The sequence below is a fragment of the Tachyglossus aculeatus genome, unplaced genomic scaffold, assembly GCF_015852505.1.
Source record: "Tachyglossus aculeatus isolate mTacAcu1 unplaced genomic scaffold, mTacAcu1.pri scaffold_99_arrow_ctg1, whole genome shotgun sequence".
NCBI classification, from domain to species: Eukaryota; Metazoa; Chordata; class Mammalia; order Monotremata; family Tachyglossidae; genus Tachyglossus; species Tachyglossus aculeatus.
The window spans coordinates 1,184,361-1,191,324 of record NW_024045101.1 but is presented as its reverse complement, the minus strand read 5'-3'; the positions used below and the strand labels follow the sequence as shown (position 1 = coordinate 1,191,324).

Below are 6,964 nucleotides of genomic sequence, written 5' to 3'. Positions count from 1 at the left end.
ATGCCATCTAGTCATTTCGAGCCATAGCGACGACATGGACACATCTCTCCCAGAACGCTCCTCTCTCCATCTGCAATCGTTCTGGTAGTGTATCCATAGAGTTTATTGGTAAAAATAAGGAAGTGGTTTACCATTGGCTCTTTCCACGTAATAAACTTGAGTCTCCACCCTCGACTCTCTCCCAGGCTGCTGCTGCCCAGCATGGGTGAGTTTTGATTGTAGCAGACTGCCTTCCACTCACTGGCCACTGCCCAAGCTAGGAATAGAATGGGTAGGCCTCTGCATGACTCTCCTTCCTGTAGCTGAGACTGGTAGAGTCCTGGAAACTCTCCAGGTGCGACCCTGAGAGGGGTTGTTACCCTTACTTGTAATTTATTTTAATGTCTATATTCTTCATTAGGCTGTGAGATCCTTGAGGGCAGGTATGGTGTTTACCAACTGAACTGTACTGTACTCCAAAGCACAGTAAGTGCTCAGTGAATACCATCTCTTGATTGACTGATTGCTCTAGACTGCTAGCTCCCTGAGGTCACGGATTGGGTTTACCAACTTTATTGTACTGTACTCTCCCAAGTGCTTAATAAGTGCTCTGCACACAATAAGCGCTCAACAAATGTCATTGTTTGATTGAACGATTCCTCTAGACTACAAACCCCTTGAGGATAGGGATTGCATCTTCCAACTCTAATGTGCTGTGCTCTCTCATATGCTAAGTACAGTGCTCTGCATACAGTAAGTGTTCAGTAGGTATCATTGATTGATTGCTTAGCCCTCTTCATCATGGCTGAGCAACTCCACCCCAAACTGCGACCTTCCCTACAGTCTGAAGGACTTATGAAAGAGCCAGCAGTGGGACACTGTCCTACATAACATCCTTCCCAGACTGGTCCTCAGCTCCCTGTTCCTCAGGCTGTATATGATGGGGTTTGCGGCTGGAGGCACTATGGAATAGAACATGGACAGAAGCAGATCCATCTCTGAAGGAACATTTGACTTGGGATTTAAATAGACGAAGGCTCCCCTCGGAGAGGAAAAGAGGGACGACGACCAGGTCAGGTAGACAGGTGGAGAAGGCTTTGGACCGGCCCTCCACCGATGGCATCTTCAGCACAAAGGAGAAGATATGGACATAAGAGGTGATGACAGAAACGAAGCAAAGGAAAAAGAGGCTTGCAGTAAAGGTTGTGACTTTGACTTCTCTAAGGATCACAATGTAGTCATCTTGGGACAGGAGGTGGGGAGTATCACGGAAGAAATCGTGGATCACATTGGACCCACAGGAGGGCTCGGAGAGGGTGTGGATCGTGTGCATGAGGCCAGAGAGCCCCTGCTGAGCCAAGAAGTGGCTGCCAACTTCCCACAAGCCCCTCTGTTCATGACGACCTCGTAACGCAGGAGGTGGCAGATGGCAGCATAGCAGTCGTGGGACATCACAGTGAGCAAGATCATTTCAGTGGTTGCCAAAGATATAACGAATAAAACTTGTAAAACACATCCCTGGAAAGAGATGCATCTGTTGTTGGTCAGGGAGTTGATGACGGAATTGGGGACGGTAATGGAGAGGAGGCAGAGGTCAATGAGGGCCAGGTTGCTGAGGAAAAAACTACTTGGGGGTGTGGAGGTGCTCGTCACGGGCAGTGACGGTGACAATGAGGAAAGTCCCCATCAGGGAGGCCAGGTAGACCAGGTGAAACAACGTGGCGTGGACCAGCTGTAGCTACCGAACCTCCAAGAACCCCAGGAAGAGGAATTCTGTCGCCGTGGTGATGTTGAACATTCCATTTCCACTGATGTCGTGGGTACCCTGAGGAATAAGAACTTGGAAATTTAGAATGGAGAGGCAATGCTTTTCCATATTAATTCTGGAGTTACTAGACGCTGAATAAAATAAGAATGTTCATTCCCTCAGAGAATACCTCACTTGTCCAAACAACAATGATAATAATAATTGCGGTATTTGTACGTGCTTTCTATGTGCCAAGCATTTTACTAAGTGCTGCGGAAGATACAAGATAATCAGGTCCCACACAGGGCTCACAAAGTAGGAGGGAGAATAGGTGTTTAATCCTCATTTTGCAGATGAGGGAACCGAGGCACAGAGAAGTAAAGTGACTTGGCCTAAGTCACCCATCAGACAAGTGGTGGAGTCAGAATTAGAGCCCAGGTCCTCTGAGTCCCAGGCTCTGGCTCTTTCCAGTACACCACTCTGCTTCTCTCTAGACTGAAAACTTCTTGTGGGCAGGAAGCGTGTCTACCAAATCTGTTGACGGAACTACCATCCTTCTCATCTCACAAGCCCGCAACCTTGGTGTCATCCTCGACTCCGCTATCTCGTTCACCCCTCACATCCAAGCCGTCACCAAAACCTGCCGGTCTCACCTCCACAACATTGCCAAGGTCCGCCCTTTCCTCTCCATCCAAACCGCTACTCTGCTCGTTCAAGCTCTCATCCTATCCCGTCTGGATTACTGTATCAGCCTCCTCTCCGATCTCCCATCCTCCTGTCTCTCCCCACTTCAATCCATACTTCACGCCGCTGCCTGGATTGTCTTTGTCCAGAAACGCTCTGGGCGTGTTGCTCCCCTCCTGAAAAATCTCCAGTGGCTACCAATCAACCTACGCATCAGGCAGAAACTCCTCACCCTCGGCTTCAAGGCTCTCCATCACCTCGCCCCCTCCTTCCTCACCTTCCTTCTCCCCTTCTACAACCCAGCCAGCACCCTCCGCTCCTCTACAGATAATCTCTTCACCGTGCCTCGTTCTCGCCTGTCCCACCGTGGACCCCCGGCCCACGTCATGCCCTTGGCCTGGAATGCCCTCCCTCCGCATATCCGCCAAGCTAGCTCTCTTCCTCCCTTCAAGGCCCTACTGAGAGCTCGCCTCCTCCAGGAGGCCTTCCCGGACTGAGCCCCCTCCTTCCTCTCCCTCTCCTCCCCTTCCCCATCCCCCCTGCCTTACCTCCTTCCCCTCTTCACAGCACCTGTATATACGTATATATGTTCGTACGTATTTATTACTCTATTTTATTTGTACATGTTTATCCTATTTATTTTATTTTGTTGATTTGTTTTGTTTTGTTCTTTGTCTCCCCGTTCTAGACTGTGAGCCCACTGTTGGGTAGGGACCGTCTCTATATGTTGCCAACTTGTACTTCCCAAGCGTTTAGTACAGTCCTCTGCACACAGTAAGCGCTCAATAAATACGATTGAATGAATGAATGAATGGTGTATTGTCCTCTCCCAAGTGCTTAGTACAGCCTACAGTAAGTGCTCAATAAATACCAATGATTGTACATCAGGTCATTGATGTTCACTGCCTTTGTTCTAAATATGTTTATGTCGCCCTTGTGAACTAGAGTGCAAGACTTTATAGGCAGAGAATATGTCAATTTATTCATTCATTCAGGTATTTATTGAGCACTTATAATGCACAGAGCACTAAACTCAGTGCTTGGGGGAGTGCGATGTAACAGATAAAAGGCACATTCCCTGCCCACAACGAGACGAGTTTACAGTCCATATGTACGCTTTGTAGAGAATGATCTATTCGCTTTTGCTATGAAAGGGCAAACATGTGAGCTGGAACCTCACAGACTACCCAGATTGGGTCAGATGAGTAGGGAGAAATAATTGTAGTATTTGTTAAGCACTTACTATTTGTCAAGCACTATTTTAAACTCTGGGGAAAGTACAAGGTAATTAGATTATTTTTATGGTATTTGTTAAGCACTTACTATTTGCCAGTCACTGTACTATTCTCTGGGTTAGATACAAGATAATCAGATTGGACCCAATCTATATCCCACATGGGGCTCATAGTGCTAATCCCCATTTTACCGGTGAGGTAACATGCACAGAGAATAAAAGTGACTGGCCCAAAGGCACACAGCAGACAAGTAGTGGAGCTGAGAGTAGAACCTAGATCCTCTCACTCCCAGGACCATGCTCTTTCCATTGGCCATGCTGATTCCAAACAAGATAATCAGGTACCACATGGGTTTACACACTATGCAGGAGGAAGAACAAGCATTGAATCCCCACTTTTGCAGATGAGGGAACTGTGGCACAGAGAAGTTAGGTGACTTGCTCAAGGTTACCCAGCAGCCATCTTACCTCTTTCCCTTCCCCACAGCACCTGTATATATGTATATATGTTTGTACATATTTATTACTCTATTTATTTATTTATTTATTTTACTTGTACATATCTATTCTATTTATTTTATTTTGTTAGTATGTTTGGTTTTGTCTCCCCCTTTTAGACTGTGAGCCCACTGTTGGGTAGGGACTGTCTCTATATGTTGCCAATTTGTACTTCCCAAGCGCTTAGTACAGTGTTCTGCACACAGTAAGCGCTCAATAAATACGATTGATGATGATGATATGGATTAGAACCCAGACACTCTGACCCCCAGGACCATGTGCTTTCCACTAAGCCACGCTACTCCTCATAACGCCTGGAGTTCCTAGATAACTCGTGGAAAGTCTTGTATCACAAAGAGTCTTCCTTGGAACAGAGAGTTTTGAGCATGTCTGTTAGGATTCTGAACAACGAAATAAATTAGTATTGAACAACAGTCTTGGACTCACCCAGAGGGACCTAATATGTGCACATTCATGTGAAGCAGCATGGCACAGTGGATAGAGCGTGGGCCTGGGAGTCAGAAGGTCATAGGCTCTAATCCTGACTCTGACACTGTCTGTTGTGTGTCTTTGGGCCAGTCACGTTACTTCTCTGTTCCTCAATAACTTTATTGGTAGAATGGGGTTTGAGACTGTGAGCTCCATGAGGGACAGAGACCGTGTACAAACCAATTTGCTTGTATCCGCCCCAGTGCTTAGTACACTGCCTGGCACATAGTAAATGCTCAACAAATGCCACAGATATTATCACTGTTATTCACTCATTCTCTTGCAGCTCAGGAAAGTGAAGCAACTTCACTATTCCTGCTTCTTACCATATATGTCGTTCGAACTAAGCTAACAACTAGTTCAGTGTGCGTAGGAGAATGGGTCCTGGGAGTCAGAGAAGATGGATTATAATCCCAGCTCCACCACTTGCCTATTGTGTGAACTTGGACAAGTCATTGAACTTCTCTGTATCTCAGCTCCCTTACCTGAAAAATGGAGAGTCGATGCCTGTTCTCCCTCCTACTTAGACCGTGATCCCTATGTGGGACAGGGACTGTGTCCAACCTGATTAACTTGTATCTACCCCAGGATACATAGTGTTTTTCAGATAGCAAATACCATTAAAAAAAATACTAAATCTGAACATCAGCCTTGATGACCCTTCAGCATAGCAAGTGTCCTGAACTATGGGGACTGGTCAAAGAAGAGTAACAGCCATTACCCTCCTGCCCTTTGGAATTCCTCAGTACGTAATAATAATCAAAATTAATTCATTCATTTGGTTCATTCAATCGTATTTATTGAGTGCTTACTGTGTACAGAGCACTGTATTAAGCACTTGGGAGAGCACAATACAACAATAAACACACATTCTCTGCCCACAACAAGCTTACAGTCTAAGTGTTGGGTGACATACCTTGATATAAATAAATAAAAAAATCACATAAATTAAAGATATGTATGTAGGTGCTGTGTGGGTGGGACGGGGAAGAACAAAGAGAGCAAGTCAGGGTGACTCAGAAGGGAGTGGGGAAAGGGAAAAGGAGGCTTAGTCAGGGAAGGCCTCTTAGAGGAGATGTGCCTTCAATAAGGCTTTGAAGGAGAGAACAGTAATTGTCTGTCGGATTTGAGGAGGGAGGGAATTCCAGGCCTAAGGCAGGACATGGGCGAGGGGTCAGCGGCAAGATAGATGAGACAGAGGCACAGAAGATTGGCATTAGAGGATCTGAGTGGGCTGGGTTGGAGTAGGAGAATAGTGAGGTGAGGTAGGAGGGGGCAAGCTGCGGAGTGCTTTAAAGTCATTGGTGAGGAGTTTTTGTTTGATACAGAGGTGGATGGATAACCACTGGAGTTTTTTTAGGAGTGGGATGACATGTCCTGAACGTTTTTATAGAAAAATGATCTGGGCAGCAGAGTGAAATATGAACTGCAGTGGGGAGATACAGGAGGTTGGGAGGTCAGCAAGGAGGCTGATGCAGTAATCCAAGCGGGTTAGGATGAGTGACTGTTTTAACGTGGTAGCAGTTTGGATGGAGACGGAAGGGCGGGTTTTAGTGATGCTGTGAAGTTCGGACCGACATGATTTTGTGATGGATTGGCTATGTGGGTAGAATGGGAGAGAGGAGTCAAGGGTAGTGCAAAGATTATGGGCTTGTGAGACAGGAAGGGCGGTAGGTCCATCTACAGTGATGGGAAAATCAGAGGAGGACAGGGTTTCTGTGAGAAGATAGGAGTTCTGTTTGGTATTTGGTTTGCTAGCTGCTTACTATGCTTCAAGCATTTAGATACACGTTAATCAGGTCAAACACAATCCCTGTCCCCCATGGGCTCACAGTCTAAGTAGGATGATGGACAGGCACTGAATCCCCCTTTTACTGATGAGGAAACTGAAACACAGGGAAGTTAAAAGATTTGTCCAAGGTCACACAGCAGATAAGTGGCAGAATCAGGATTAGAACTCAGGTCTTCTGACTCCTAGGCCCTGGCATTACACTAGGCCATGCTCCTTCCACCACCGTAAAGTGTAGGATAGAGGCCAGAAAGTCCACGTTCCTGTTATTCCCCAAAGCATGTTGTTGCTGCATCTAGTGGAAGCAATGTGGCTTAGTGGAAAGACCATGGGCCTGGAACTCAGAGGTCGTGGTTCTAATCCCAGCTCCACCACTTGTCTGCTCTGTGACCTTGGGCCAATCATTTCACTTCTCTGTACTTCAGGTACCTCATCTATACAGTGGGGATTAAAACTGTGAGCCCATGTGGGACCTGGACTATGTCCAAAGTGATTTAACTAGTATCTATCCCAGCAGTTAGTACAGGGCCTGGCACAAAGTAAG

General features: G+C 46.4%; 1 non-coding gene across 1 annotated transcript; it reads right to left on the bottom strand.

Annotated features, from left to right (window-relative positions):
• Positions 1-214: 214 nt before the first annotated feature.
• On the bottom strand, positions 215-352 carry LOC119924420. Its single transcript, XR_005449133.1, has one exon. It is a non-coding gene; the product is annotated as a small nucleolar RNA SNORA7 (small nucleolar RNA).
• Between the last annotated feature and the right edge of the window lie 6,612 nt (positions 353-6,964).